Raw genomic sequence first — 16,598 nt, 5'->3', positions numbered from 1 at the left:
GAAGGATAAAGCCATGCAAACCAATCAGAATTGTCAAAATCAACAACTACGAATTACACGACCGACTTCCTTTACCTTTCAGGCGCAAGGTTCATTTGTTTGAATGATTCACAAATGCAATGCACAAATGTATTTTGTGATTCAGAAATGTAACGCAATTCACAAATAAATGACCCTATTATGCTAGTTGTGTTCGACTTCATTTACATTTACATTTTACATTTAGTCATTTAGCAGACGCTCTTATCCAGAGCAACTTACAGTAAGTACAGGGACATTCTCCCCGAGGCAAGTAGGGTGAAGTGCCTTGCACAAGGACACAAAGTAATTTGGCACGGTGGGGAATCGATCCGGCAACCTTCTGATTACTAGCCCGACTCCCTCACCGCTCAGCCATCTGACCACCCAGATGAAGAACGGACAACAGCACATGACATCTGCAGCCATGCCGAAATGTAAATGTGTCTTTATTTTCTTATTTTAATATGTGGCTATATAAATAATGCATTATTTGTTATATTTATTGCTTTAATATATGGACAAGCCACATTGAAAAAAACACTGAAAGCCACAGAAGCACTGGACTAAATGGCACAATTTGTTTGTTTACATTTGTATTTTGCAATTTTGTTAAGGTATAAAAAAATGATCATATAGCCTGTCATTTGTGTCATTTCATTTGTGAAATTTATGCATTTACATGGTCATGGTGCATAGATCGTGAGTTCTAAATATTTTTGACGCTCCCAACAGAGTTAAATTTCCGAAACGGAACCTAGCCTAGCCAGCTTTACTTAGCTTCCGTTACCTAGCAACCTAGCGTTGCTTGTTTGGTCTACATGTGTGTGGAATGAATCATGGGTAACGTAGTGCGAAGTCGAGTTAGTTAGTTTAGGTTAGTCTACATAGCGAACATTTTACGGGCACTGAGCAACTACATGGTGCAAGCATTCGTGACAGCGTCAGTCCTTAAGAGAAGGAAAACATTCCGTAACGTTTTAGCTAGACCTCCGATAATATGAACGTGTTCACCGTTCAATTCATTATTGTCATTAAGTTTCGTTCAGTTCATCGTTCTCATAAAAATGAGTTCTTTTGAACGCGTTCATGCACAACACTGACTACCGCGCACTTTACGAAGTAGCCTACACTGCAATACAGTGCACTGCAAAACAGTGCACTTACATATGTAGAGCACTCTGTCGCTGATAAGTGCTGTCTGAAATGGAACACTTACGTTAACCACTTGACAGAAGTGACGGATGCAAATCGGCTCGCGACACCCGCAAAACCAAACCCCCACCCCTCGGCTTGAAGCAACGGCCCCAGTGGATGTAGGTGGTATTGCATTTTGTGTTTGACTTCCGACTCTTCCGGTCGTTTTTATTCTATTTTATTCTATTATTCTATTCATTCTTATTGTTCTATTTATTCTATTACCTCCAGTCAACATTTACAAAACTATCTCCCCCAATAATTTTTGTTCGATTCTTGAACCTGGCTCATACTACTAGCTTTTTCATAGAATAATTTTTCTTAATTTAGCCCCATTTATTTGCCTACGTCAATAAAAGTTGCCTGCAAATGTGCTCGCGGATACTAACAGGGCACTAGCACAAAAGTTCACATTGGCCGATAGCCGATTTACTTTGAGCTGAATGAGCCATAGACTTGAATGAGCACGGAGAAATGGCTTGAGTTGCCTGCTGTTGTAGCAAGTTTAGCAAATGATTGTCACACATACATGAAATGTTGTTAATATAGTTTATTCCCGTTATTTTAAAACAGATTACATTTTTCGTAAAAACTTTCATGACATGACGGCAAATTTATTATGTTAAGCGCGAGCATAAATTGTTGACATGTCTATCTGGAGCAAAGACGAAGATTAATACTTTAACTGTTAACCACAATAGGAAATTATGTATATTTAAATAATATTAGTCTTGCCTTCAGAAGCTTTTGTTAAGCACCCATTATTCTTTTTTTGATCGTGTCATCAAGCCAGACTGCTTTTGTGGGACAATGAAGGTCCTCAGTGACTATGTTTCCCCCCTACTTACATCTGATGGAAATGTCTTGTAGCCTATATTGTTCTGTGAATATGCCCCTTTCAAAGGCAAATGTTCAATAAAGTATATTTTAGACACAGTTCTCAAGCTTTTATTTATTACATTATTACCAAGTCTTGTTAGATCACGTTATATCCATTAATAGGCGTTTAGTTTTGTAGGATGAACATATAAAACACAGGCCACATGTCTACACTGATGTTAAATTGAAGGCAGTGTGAATTTTGTGGCATTTCGTTTGAATATAAAGTTGACAGTAAGCTATGGTAAGTCTGCATTATGGAAGATTTCAGTTACCAAAATAACTATTAAGCTTTCTTTGCCTGGCGAGAACAACGACGGAGCTGTTCATGTTAACAGTTTATTTAATCCGATACAATGCGTTGGAAATCATACTCAAATCACGAAGAAAAAAAGCACCATATGTGATGAGTTCCAATTAGAATAGCCCTATGTTTAGCCCTATAGCCTATTTCCAAAAACCAAGTGAAAGGAATACTATACAGTGACAGCATACATTTCCGTACAGTTTGCATCATGTCTCTGATTCTTATCGGAATTAAGGCCGAAATATGCTTCTGCGTCTCCGTTTACGGATGGGCGGGCACACGGATACGCACGGATAGACTGCGTTTATGGTTCTTCGTAGGCTGTGGGTGCTGAAAACAATTCACCGCCAGAAGAGTAGATGGCGCAACGTTTTTTTGTTTAGACGTCGTTGAGTGTTTATTTACCTAGGTTACCGAAAAGTCGGAGCAAATTTACAAATTAGCCGTTCCATCAATAAAATACGCACATTTTCAGCAACTACACTGCCCATTTCTCATCACATTTTAATTCAGATTCTGATTTACATGTACCGTTTAAGTGGAATATGAATTGTAAAAACTTTACAAGCAATGGCGGTCAAAGGATTCTGTTCGTCCTGCTATCACGGCAACCCCGCCCCTACCCCTGACGCAAGCGGTACTTAATACTGACCAATCACAGCCAAGGGGGTCTCCGTAGCTCTCCGTAGCTACGACGGATAGTTACAAAATTAAGGAGGTGCACGTCAAGCTCTCCGAGGCTCTACGAGGGCTGACGGAGAGCTTTTAGAGGGCGTTCCACGGAGACAAGGGCGTTCCCATGTGTCCGTTTTTCGAAAAACGCAGAAGCATATATCGGCCTTTAGTACCCCATTCTGCCACTGCAATGCATTAGCTCACACGCTGGCAACCATGTAAATCTATGCTCGCGACTGGTTGTCGCAAAGTATGACGTATAAAGCTAGTTGCAAGCGTGCACGAGGTCTCGGAGTTAGGGAAAAAAGGACCACTGTTTAAAGCTAGACCAGAAGAGTCGGAAGTGGAAATATGGCGCGGTCCAGTTTCGCGCTCTCGCTTGCCTCACTGCGCCACTGAGCACTTTTCATAGAAATGAATGGGGACGCCATCTTGGAAGACAAAAGTAGTTTACTCTAGTTAATTAACTCTATGTGCGAAACCTGCCAAAACGAACCCGCTTCTTCACCCCAAGTGGAAAAAGCTGCCGAAAGGGCTCCTCCTCTTACGCTACGTAGCCAAGATGGTGCCCGTTTAGGGCGAGTAGTGTCCATCATTGTACAATGTTTTTTTGGACCGTTTGCAGTGCGCCATCTGGGTACTTTCAGTGCACTGAATTCTGCTGGTTTTGTGGGTAAAGCGCCCTCGAAGTGCACAAGTGCGCGGTAGTAGACACAGCCCGGTTCTCCAAACCCACAGCATTTATAGTGACAGTTTTCCACGCCGCCGACTTTCTTTTGTTGCTAATACCTGATGACAGGCCGCCAAACAGGACACATTTCCTCGCCTCCACCTCTGTTAGAATCACATGTGGTTCCAACTGGATTGCAATCTCAGTCTTTGAAATTTTTATTTTTTGCGTGTTCAGCCATTTTAATTCAGACAAGAAATTACCTCAGAGGCGCATTTAAAGTCCATCTGCATATTCGTTTATGGGAGGAGGCAAGGCGGGGTCAGTGGCTCGTTCACGTGCGGTCAATATCACGTAGATTGTGATTTATAAAGGAAAGGTGCGCAGGACCTGGCGTTCGACCAGTTTTATCAGTGGCGGATCTAAGGGGTGGCAATAAAAAAATACTTGCCACCCCAATCTTCCCATCGAAAAGCATTATTTGTACATTACAGAACAATTCAATAAATAATATAAATATTTGATTTAAACTACAATGTTATAGCCTAATCATTTACCATAGGGAGTACTGTACCCCCCTACTTTGGGTTTTGATTTGCCTCCAGGAGGCCACCCAACAACTTCCTTCTGCCACCCCATTGCCACCCCAAATGAAGATCTCTAGATCCGCCCCTGGGTTTTATACATGTGACTATTTCTGTGCATAGGTAGGCTACTTTTCAGTGGCGGCAGCTGGTCTTGCAAATAGGGGAATCTCATTTTCGGCCTACATCATTATCCATTTATTTTGCTAGTTCACTGGCTAGTTCTTCCCTACGACACTAGCCTAGCTTACAGTATGAATAAATGAATGAACGATCTAACAAAAACATATTAAACTCGAAGGAAATGTGGGAATTAGGTTAAACTGAAACAAGCAACGTGGTGTATACTAAGCGTAGATTTAGGGGGGACGCTAGGTACTTGTCCCCACCAACATTTGAAAATGACAAAATTGTCCCCACCAATATTTTAACGAATTGTGCTGCTATTTGGTTCGATTCCGACGGCCAGGACGCGACAGTACAAGAAACGCCATAATTTGATTGGCTGAAAACCCGAAGGGAGAGGGTTATCTGACACGCGACACGCACGGTAAGAAGCACATGCTACTTTGCTTGCTCGCACTGGCAGTGGCAGACAAGCTAGCGGGTGTGTCGGCGACAACGGTACAGCTAACTTACCAGGGCTGTCTGCCGACAATACATACATAAAAAGCCAGAGTAACACATTTTAATATTCCCTTTGCCCTTCAGCATGTACATGTTTGCCCCTCTTTGTGCTTTGTAGATCAGATATGCCTCCACCCAAGAAGAAGAAAGGGGACATACAAAGCTTTTTCAAAAAACAGTGTAAGTCAGGCTAAATAACTAGCCACACTAGCAGTGGTAGTGGCCAGGCTTTCAAATGCAGATTATACTGTGGAAAAAGTATTAACTGGTGATATTATATGTTACCCAGGATATTGTTACAGCTAAACCTAGCTTCTGTAGCTAATCTTTCAACCAAGGTTAGGAGTCTAGCCTAGGACGAATTCACAGTTGATGGACTGTCACTGCATTCAGGGCCGTACGCAGGGCCCCAAAAATACTGAGGTCATGAGTCAGAACTTCTAGTCGGGTTCTGGGGTATGCTCCCCCGGAATTTTTTTAAATTACATTATTTTTATCTGGCCATTTTCAGAGTCTTAAGGAGCTTACAAGGAAAACTTGTAAACTTGATTTTATGTCATCTTTCTTTTGAAGCATCTATCTACAAGTGTTAGAAATGTGTCACAAAAGACATTTCCATATAATTGAAAAGAGTTGCTTCATATTTCCTTCAGTATTTAAAGTCCACCCAAGCCCTATTACACTATTATGTTGATGATGATAGTGCCTAATCTGTTCACTCTTGTTAAGTTTTTCTGAAAAATTGTCCTTTCGCCCCCGCTGTCCCCTACTGAATAAAGTGCCATTCATTGTTGAACACAGTGACTAAAGAGTACTGTAATTCTTCTCGGCGACGAACGCCACATGTTGTCAGAAGAAAAGTGTATAAGGACGTGATTTCGTTGGTACTGGAGTATGCATCGCCATGGCTTTCGCCAAGTTTTTCCCGCCCGAGCAGTTCGACTTCCGCAAGCCTGAAGCGTGGCCGTCAAAGCGGGTTGCGTCGCTGCTCGCGGAGAATGACAAAGTTGTACAGATGAACATTTTATCCCGAAGCGCAACGTTATCTATGAACGTGCTAAGTTCCATTCACGAGTCCAACATTCTGGAGAAAGTGTGGAAGCATTGGTCAGGCAGCTTTATGAGCGAGCCGAAAACTGTGATTTTGGAGCACAGAAAGATGAACAGATGCGTGATCGCATAGTGATTAGAATCCGTGATAAACAAGTGTCACAGAAATTGCAAATGAGAAGTGTACGGTGGCCCTGAAGTGCAACACACAACAGCAAATATTAAAACACAGGCAAATAGCAAAACACAACAGCGAATAGGAAAACACAACGGCAAATAGGTAAACACAACGGCAAATAGGAAAACGCAACGGCAAATAAGAAAACACAAGGCAAATAGGAAAACACAACAACATTAACTTCTGAGCACCTGCCTTTCTCCAGTTCTTTCAAATAGAATAGATCATCTACTGTAGACAGGCGTTAGCAATAAGCCAGACTGCTGTTCGTTTTCTGGCTATTTTTTCGGAAGCTTCCCTTCTAATGCCGACTACAGCTAGTCTAGCTAGAGTCATTTGATGTGTGTAGAAACGTATTTAGCATTCTACCTGGTATGCTATATACAGGAAACGTTAGCATTGCTAATAACTGTTAGCACAACATCATACTGTCCTTATAGCTTGCGGTTGCAATGAGTATACGGTCGGAACAGCACCTCTTTCCAGGTTCAGCTTCCTGGCAAATCCTGCTTGAAATTGTCCAAGGTTGTCAAAACTGTCTTGGGTGAAATTTTCAAAGCAAATGAATGATTGAGTGTCGAACTTCTCCAGGATCTTCTCATAGACAACAGCAGCCATGCCTGTCGAATGTTTGGCTCCTTGGGAAGACTGTGAGTGTTAGCCTTCCCTGTACAGCCTGGAACACAGCATTTACGACCATGGTCCATTTTCAATATCCTTGTTATAATTCAAAACGTTCTTCTTTGTAATTCCTTCTAAGTAGCCTACACAGAGCAGCGCGCAGCTAAACTAGTATCGGACATAGACGCTACCTCGGGATGGTCTGGATGTAAATTTTGGGGCATGACAAAGATACAGACCAGAGCCAAAAAGGGCGGTACCCCGTCCTACGTCACACCGGTGGCTTTGTTGAAAAGCTAGCGTTTTACAGGCAAACATTTTCTTTCTGAGATTTGCATAGGAAAGAGGGGTCAATGGACTTTAATATTCACTGTATGTTCATTTTACCCACCGAACTGTCGTTATTCAACTATGACAAGGTAAAGTCGGTTTTGCAATCGCCCCTTTAATTAAGCGTTTGGATGAAGTCAGCTCATTCAGTGGTGTGGGCACACTCAAAGGGCATCCAGTAAAAATCACCTTAAAAGACGATGCACAGCCGTACATTGTAGCCATACAAAGACGGGTTCCTATTCCCCTACTCTCCAAAGTAGAGGAGGAACTGAAAAGAATGGAGTCAATGGGCTTAATCGAGAAAATAACCGAACCAACTGAATGGTGCGCTCCTATGGTGCCGGTGATTAAAAATAATGGAAAAATAAGAATCTGTGTGGACTTAAAAAGACTTAATGAGAATGTGAAACGAGAGAAGTTCTATACTTTATAAGACGATATACTTCCCAGGTTAGCCAGTGTTCTCCAGCCTGGATACAGAGAGTGGATTTTGGCAAATCCCTCTAAAAGAAGACAGTGCACGTCTGACTACCTTTATAACACCGCTGGGCAGATACTGCTTCAAAAGGTTACCCTTTGGCATCACGTCAGCACCCAAAATCTTTCAACGAAAGATGTCTGAGCTACTGCAGGGGCACAACGGGAAAGTTGTTTACATGGATGACATTTTGGTGTTTGTTGAAACACAGGAAATTCACGACCAGAGACTCAAGCGGGTCATGGAGACCATACAGGCCTCAGGTCTAAGGAGAAATGTCGGTTCAGCAAGCCAGAATTTGACTTCTTAGGGCTTCTTAGGGACCCCAAGCGGGTCAAAGCCATTGGATCCGCCCCAAAACATCAGTGAGTTGAACCAGCTGTTGGGGATGGTGAACTAAATCGGACGACATTTACATTATATTTTACATTTAGTCATTTAGCAGACGCTCTTATCCAGAGCGACTTACAGTAAGTACAGGGACATTCCCCCCGAGGCAAGTAGGGTGAAGTGCCTTGCCCAAGGACACAACGTCATTTGCCACGGCCGGGAATCGATCTGGCAACCTTCAGATTACTAGTCCGATTCCCTCACCGCTTAGCCATCTGACTCCCATATTTGTCGAACCTCTCCACTGTACTCCAACTCCTCAACGAGCTGCTCAAGTCTGAGTGTGACTGGTGCTGGGGACCGCAACAAAAACAAGCATTCACAGAAGTGAAGCAGTTAATCTCGTCAGCTCCGGTCCTAGAGTTCTTTGACCCAGCAAAGCCAACGGTTGTCAGTGCTGATGCCAGCAGCTATGGGCTCGGTGGAGTCCTCATGCAGAGCCATGATGGAAGACTGAAGCCAGTGGCCTTCTGTTCACGCACCCTGACTGACGCTGAAAAGAGGTACGCTCAGATCGAAAAGGAGTGCATCGCAGGAGTGTGGGCATCATAACGTTTCTATCAGTACCTGTGCGGCCTCGAGAAATACAAGTTTCTTACGGACCACAAGCCTTTAGTAACCCTATTCAATTCAAAAGACCTTGAAACCACACCTTTACGTTGTCAGCGCCTGCTCATCAGGTTAATAAAGTTTAATCCAGTTTCCGAATATGTTCCTGGAAAACAACTAGTAGTAGCAGATGCCCTGTCTCGACAACCTGTGGCAGACACTCCACCAGGTGACCTAGAAGCAGAGGTGCGAGCATACGTCGACTCAGTTGCGGATGACCTTAGGGTGAGAAAGCCTGTCATCAATCAGATAAAAGACAAGACCAGGACAGACCGCCAACTTCAGTGTGTCCTCAGGTACATCCACAAGGAACATCTAAAGAGTGTAGCGTTACAGGCAAGTGCCTACTTCAAAGAGCGTGGCTCACTTAGTGAAGCCAATGGACTGCTGCGCCTTGGTAAACAAATTGTGATCCCTGAAAGCATGAGAGGTTGAAGTGCTCCAGAAGATACACCAGGGCCATCAAGGCCTTGCTCAATAGTCTGGATGAGCTCACAGAGGCTGTGACATCATTCATCAGCTTCTGTGAGGACTGCTGTATACCAACACGCACCATGGTGAGCTACAACAATGACAAACCCTGGTTTACAGCTAAACTCAGAAGGCTGAGGCTGGACAAAGAGGCAGCGTTTAGGAGTGGGGACAAGGACAGATTCAAGGAGTCGAAGAAAAGGTTTAGCAGGGCGGTGAGAGAGGCTAAACGACTGTACTCGCAGAGACTGGAACACCAATTCTCTGCTAACGACTCTGCTTCTGTCTGGAGAGGCCTCAGGCAGATCACCAACTTCAAGCCCAGAGCCCCCCTCTCCACTAATGACTCCCGCCTGGCCAACGACCTGAATGAGTTCTACTGTAGATTTGAAAGACAATTGGACAGTCCTGAACAACCCCTTTCCACCCGTGAGGCCCCCCCCCCTTCCCCCATCTACAGTGACGACCCTCTCCATTCAGGAGAGAGAAGTGAACAAACTGTTCAAGAGACAGAACCCCCGCAAAGCAGCTGGGCCGGACTCTGTCTTTCCAGCCACCCTCAAGAACTGCGCTGACCAGCTGTCTCCGGTGTTTACCTACATCTTTAACACCTCCCTGGAGACATGCCATGTGCCAGCCTGTCTCAAATCCTCCACCATCATCCCTGTGCCCAAAAAGCCCAGGCCTACTGGACATAATGACTACAGACCCGTCGCCCTGACCTCTGTGGTAATGAAGTCTTTTGAGCGCCTGGTGCTGGCACACCTTAAATCCATCACTAACCCTCTACTGGACCCCCTGCAGTTTGCCTACAGAGCCAACAGGTCTGTGGACGATGCAGTTAATTTGGCCCTCCACTTCACCCTGCAGCACCTGGACTCCCCAGCATCCTACGCCAGGATCCTGTTTGTGGACTTCAGCTCTGCCTTCAACACCATCATCCCCGCTCTGCTTCAGGACAAGCTCTCCCAGCTGAACGTGCCTGATTCCACCTGCATGTGGATCACAGACTTCCTGTCTGACAGGAAGCAGTGCGTTAAGCTGGGAACACAAGTCTCTGATTCCCGGTCCATCAGCACTGGATCTCTCCAGGGCTGCGTCCTTTCTCCTCTGCTCTTCTCCCTGTACACCAACAGCTGCACCTCCAGCCATCCGTCCGTCAAACTCCTGAAGTTTGCGGACGACACCACCCTCATTGGGCTCATCTCTGGTGGAGACGAGTCCGACTATAGGTAGGAAGCGGACAACCTGGTGACCTGGTGCAGCCAGAACAACCTAGAGCTCAATGCTCTCAAGACAGTGGAAATGGTTGTGGACTTCAGGAAGAACACAGCCCCACTCACCCCCATCACCCTGTGTGATTCCCCAGTCAACACTGTGGAGTCCTTCTGCTTCCTGGGCACTATCCTCTCCCAGGACCTCAAGTGGGAACTGAACATCAGCTCCCTCACCAAGAAAACACAACAGAGGATGTACTTCCTGCGGCAGCTGAAGAAATTCAACCTGCCAAAGACAATGATGGTGCACTTCTACACAGACATCATTGAGTCTATCCTCACCTCCTCCATCACCATCTGGTACGCTGCTGCCACTGCCAAGGACAAGAGCAGGCTGCAGCGTACCATCCGCACTGCAGAGAAGGTGATTGGCTGCAATCTGCCTTCCCTCGTGGACCTGCACACCTCGAGGACCCTGAGGCGAGCGAAGAAGATTGTGGCGGACTCCTCCCACCCTGGTCACTCCCTGTTTCAAACACTCCCCTCCGGCAGAAGGCTGCGGTCCATCAGGACCAAAACCTCACGCCACACAAACAGTTTCTTCCCTTCCGCTGTTGGCCTCCTCAACAAGGCCAAGAGCTCACACTGACTCTAATGACTTCATGTCTTAAAACGTTTTACTTTTGCACTACATTCAATTCCTGTAATTTTTGTATTTTATATTGTATTTTATATCGTAATTTGTCAACTTATATTTTATTTTATGCCCACTTTTATTCAATTTTAGTGTATTTCACTTATTACTGCTAGTTTTAGTATAGTTAGACCACATATTTAAATTTAAGATTCCTATATGTTAATTGTATGCACCTTCCTGCCAAAGCAAATTCCTTGTCAGTGCGAACTTTCATGGCGAATAAATCCCATTCTGATTCTGACCAAGTGCTGAGAACGTTACAGAGGTGCTGTGTGGTGGCCAGGCATAGCCAGTGACGTGAAACAGCTTGTGTTGTCATGTAAACACTGCTGTATCCACAGACCAAGCCAGAACAGAGAACCGCTGCTCACTACACCACTGCCAGACCTACCTTGGCAGAAGCTGGTTGCTGACTTGTGTGAGCATAAGGGTCGTCAGTACTTAATTGTAATTGACTACTTTTCAAGATGGCTCGAGATCTTGGAACTGCCAAAGACTAACTCAGAAACAGTCATACGAAAGCTGAAAAGCATCTTCGTACGTTACGGAACACCAGAAGAGTTAATGACCGATAACGGACCACAATTCACAGATGAACAGTTCAGATGTTTTGCAGCAGAGTATGATTTCCAACATATGACTTCAAGCCCTAATTTTCCACAATCCAACGGCATGGCTGAACGTGCTGTAAAGACGGCAAAATGGATCTTGAAACAGGATGACCCCCCACTTTTGAGTTACCGTTCAACTCCAACAGAACCAACAAGAGAGAGCCCTGCCAGGCTGTTGATGGGTCGACAGAACACTTCCAGTCCTGAAAGAGAACCTGCGGCCAGTGTGGCCTGACCTGGAAACCATCAAAAGAAATGATGCAAAAGCAAAGAAGTGCTATGAAAGGTACTACAACCGCAGGTACTCCACCAAAACTCTTCCGTCACTTAGCATCGGTGATGAAGTGAGGCTGAAGATTGATGGAGAAAAGGCCTGGACAACCACCGCGACTGTGAAGCGCCAGGAGGCTACGCCACGCTCCTTCACTATGAAGACAGAGCAAGGCAACACTCCAAGGAGAAACCGGCGCCACATCCAACTGGTGAGTTGAGAGCCGGCCTTACCTCCGAAGACGGATTCTCCTCAGCAAGAAGACCTACAGGGGCCAGCGGAACGGGGCTTTGGCGACACCCAGAGCATTCCCACCGAACCCCCCAGTACCCCTAAGCCCTCGGGTCAAGTTGTCACCAGGTGTGGGAGGACTGTAAAGCCAAACCTAAAGTATGTGAGCTAGTGAGATGGACATACAGGGCAGAATAACCCCTGTCCCGTCTCAAGGGATCGTGGTAGTCTACCCACACCCTTAGTTAGAGCAAAAGAAAATGAAAAAATAATAATAATGAAGAAATTATTGTTTAAAGTGTTACGTTTAAAATGTTATTGTTACGTTCACTATATAAACCCTATGCGCATGAACGCACCGTCGCCATGTTGATAACGAGTAAGAGATGCTACGCTATCTACTGAATAAAGTGCCATTCATTGTTGAACACCGTGACTAATGAGTCCTGTTATTCGTCTCGGCGACGAACGCCACAAATACCAAGAAATAGGTCGCAGCAGTTTGTCTTTCAACTACAGTTGCGAAATCCGCGATGGGACTAAGTTTGAATGGCTTCTGCGACTTGTTCTTATAGTACAAAATCACTGTCAATCAAAAGGACATGCAGTCTTTCGACAGACCCTCCCATCATCACGTGGAAGCCCAGCGTCCAGGCCAGCCCACTCTTCCATTCACCCCCAGAGACGCTGAGCGTCCAGGGCGGCCATCATCGCAGCATTATCCAATGACCGTATAGTATCGAAGCACTGAAAAAAACTGTTCAAAGCAGCCCCATTGAAGTCCATGAGCTTCAACAGGGAAATGCACTGTGGCGCTACGGGAATGGGGAATGTATGAGAAGGAAATCAGTCGACCTGCTAACATATGTAGCTGATTCTGAACGAACTTGTCTTCGATATGAGCGTGTTCTAACGCATTTTAAATGTTAACACAATAGTAAATCTCGGACCATGAATTTTTTGAAATGTTAAGAGAAGCTGAGCTTCCCTTGCAGTCTGAAAGAATTTGCCACTGGTATTAATATATGTATGCACTCAGTTGAAGGGAAGAAATGCAGAGAATGCTGTAAATGTCACAATTACATTATATAAATCCATCATTTGTTTTGAACGTTTGTCATTATTTAGAATTTCATAATTTGCGTTCAGTATTATTTAGTAACTATTTGGAAAGAGTAAAGTGCTTTTATTTTGAAGTCTTCATGCAAGGCATTGTGGGAAGCTTGTGCGTGGGAGAATCAACGAGCAAATGTGCTCGCGGATACTAACAGGGCACGAGCACCAAAGTTCACATTGGCCGATAGCCGATTTACATTGAGCTGAATGAGCCATAGACTTATATTGAATGAGCATAGGGAGAAATGGCTTGAGTTGCCTGCCTTGTTGGAGCAAGTTTAGCACATCGTTGTCACACATATATGACATTTTGTTAATATAGTTATATATATTTCCGTTATTTTAAAACTGATTTGATTTTTCCTAAAAACGTTCATGACATGATGGCAAATATATTATGTTAAGCGCGAGCATATTGTTAACATGTGTATCTGGAGAAAATACAAAGTTTAATACTTTAATTGTTAACCACAATCAGAAATGATATATATTTAAATAATTAGTCTTGCCTTCTGAATCTTTTGTTAAACACACCCATTATTCTTTTTTTGATTGTGTCATCAAGCCAGACTGCTTTTGTGGGACAATGAAGGTCCTCAGTGATTATGTTTCACCCCCACAGTGTTTCCCACAGATTAGAAATCTAGTTGTGGCGAGGAGGGGGGTGGGTTGTCAGATGGGGGGGGGGGTTGTCAGACGGGGGGGGGGTGGGGGGGGTGGGGGGGGGGGGGGGGGGGGGGGGGGGGGGGGGGGGGGGGGTCGTAATAATTCCTTTGTTAATAATTCCTTCATTAATAATTCCTTCATTAATAATTCCTTCATTAATAATTCGTTACACAGTTAATTTGTTAATAATTTTTTACATTAAATATTAATCCAAAATGATTCACACCTTCACAAAATTACCAACAACTAACATCATTTCTGCATTATGCATGTAGCAACGCTAGTGCTAAACAACTATTTAACTGGTCGGCTCCATGACGCCAGGTAAGTAGCTAGCTCTTGAGACTTCTCACCAAAAGAACGAAAGGGAAACTTTGAGTACTGTAAGTCGCACTGGATAAGAGCGTCTGCTAAATGACTAAATGTAAATGTGAGTAAGGTACCTAGCGAAAAGTAGCCTCAACTTTCCTCGACTTTTAGCTACGGCACTAATGCTGAAGGCTTGCTGATATAGCTGTCGGTCTTACTAGAACGGCATATGTATGCATTGTTGCTAACGTGTGCTGACGTTGTGACTGTGTGCATATGTGAGAAAGATGCATGAGTGACAGAGAGACGGAGGGAGAGCAGGGTAAAGGAAATGCAGCTGAACGAATACGCTGCGTGTTTTAACCTAAATAGCAATAAAAAAAAATGTTTTACGAAACGCAATGTGTGGCGGCCGGTGTTGATTCTGTGGCGCACCGCCACAAATTAGTCTATGTGTGGGAAACACTGCCCCCACTTTCATCTGATGGAAACGTCTTGTAGCCTATATTGTCACGTTCATCACGTTATATCCATTAATAGGCGTTTGGTTTTGTAGGATGAACATAAAACACTGGCCACATTTCTACACTGATGATAAATTGAAGGCAGTGTGAATTTCGTGGCATTTCGTTTGAATATAAAGTTGACAGTAAGCTATGGTAAGTCTGCATTATGGAAGATTTCGGTTACCAACATAACTAAGCTTTCTTTGCCTGGCGAGAACAACGACGGAGCTGTTCATGTTAACAGTTTTCATCTGATACAATGCGTTGGAAATCATACTCATATCACAAAGAAAAAAAGCAACATATGTGATGAGTTCCATCTAGAATAGCCCTATATTTAGCCCTATAGCCTATTTCTAAAAACAAGTGAAAATAATACTATACAGTGACAGAATACATTTCCGTTAAGTTTGCATCATGTCTCTGATTCTTATCGGACTTTCTGCCCATAGATTCTGCCTTAGCTCACACGCTCGTAACCATATAAATCTATGCTCGCGACTGGTTGTCACAAAGTATGACGTGTACAGCTAGTTGCAAGCGTGCACGAGGTCTCGGAGCTAGGGAAAAAATAGCCACTGTTTAAAGCTAGACCGGAAGACACGGAAGTGGAAAAATGGCCGCGCCCAGTCTCGCGCTCTCACTTGCCTCACTGCGCCACTGGGCACTTTTCATAGAAATTAATGGGAACGCCATCTTGGAAGACAAAAGTAGCTTACTCTAGTTATATTAACTCTATGGCTGGAGCTAAGGCATTGCAGAAAACTGTCAGAATGTGGTACAAGTCCGATCAAGAAGCAGATAGCCTACATGTGAACTTTACGAAAATCAATACTATTAGTACTGTAGTATTATACGTGCAGGGCCTATATGTTGTTCTTTTTGCTTCGTGTTTATAGTTTAACTGCTTATGTACTGTGTCGGATAAATAAACTGTAAACCTGAATATCTGGCTCCGTCGTTGTTCTAGCTTTGCAAAGCAAATTAAGCCTATACCTTTGTTACTATTATAATGATGATGAGTGTTGTTTACTATTACTAGCTTATTGTTAATGCCATCGTTGTGGTGTCATCTGACTTAAAGTTCTAACAATATAACGACCATAACAATATTGACGTTATCAGACATGATTTATTAATCTTTGTCTTTGCCTCAGAATAACATGTCAACAATATATAATGACGCCGTAACATGCCACGATATTTTAACTAATTATATTAGGCTATAATTACGTTTGTCATGCCATGAGCATAATAGCGTTCATTACAAAATGGTTAAATCTGCTTTAAAATAACTGAAATTAACTCTACAAACAACCGTCATGTATGTGCAACCATTTGTAAAACGTGCTACAATAAAGGCAGGCAGCTGTAGTCTAGATTATCAAATCCGTTCTCATTCAGGTCAGGTAAATCAGCGATTTGTTGATGCTCCCTTTTGTGCTCGTTTATTGTTCGTATCCGCGAGCACGTTTCCAGGCACCTTTTCTTGACATAAGCAAATAAATGGGCTGCTAGTTTACCCATTTCGGATTGGTTTCAATCTTCGCAAAAATCAGGAAAAATTATTCTAAGAAAAAGCTAGTAGTATGAGCCAGGTTCGAGAATCGAACAAAAATGATTGTGGGAGATAGTTTTAGATATGTTGACTGGAGTTAATAGAATAAAAACGACCGGACGAGTCGGGTAGAAAATCGGAAATGCAATACCACCTACATCCACCTCAAGCCAAGAGTCGCAAGAGTGTATGGCTGCAGCCTGCAGCTTCCCGCCTCATGCCCTCCCGTCTCATGCCCTCCCGTCTCATGCCCTCCCGTCTCATGCCCTCCCGTCTCATGCCCTCCCGTCTCATGCTTCTACTTTTCAAAATAAAAGCTTGTCTGGTCC

Source organism: Hypomesus transpacificus, chromosome 11 (genome assembly GCF_021917145.1).
Source record: "Hypomesus transpacificus isolate Combined female chromosome 11, fHypTra1, whole genome shotgun sequence".
Taxonomy (NCBI): domain Eukaryota; kingdom Metazoa; phylum Chordata; class Actinopteri; order Osmeriformes; family Osmeridae; genus Hypomesus; species Hypomesus transpacificus.
This window is presented reverse-complemented; position numbering follows the sequence as displayed.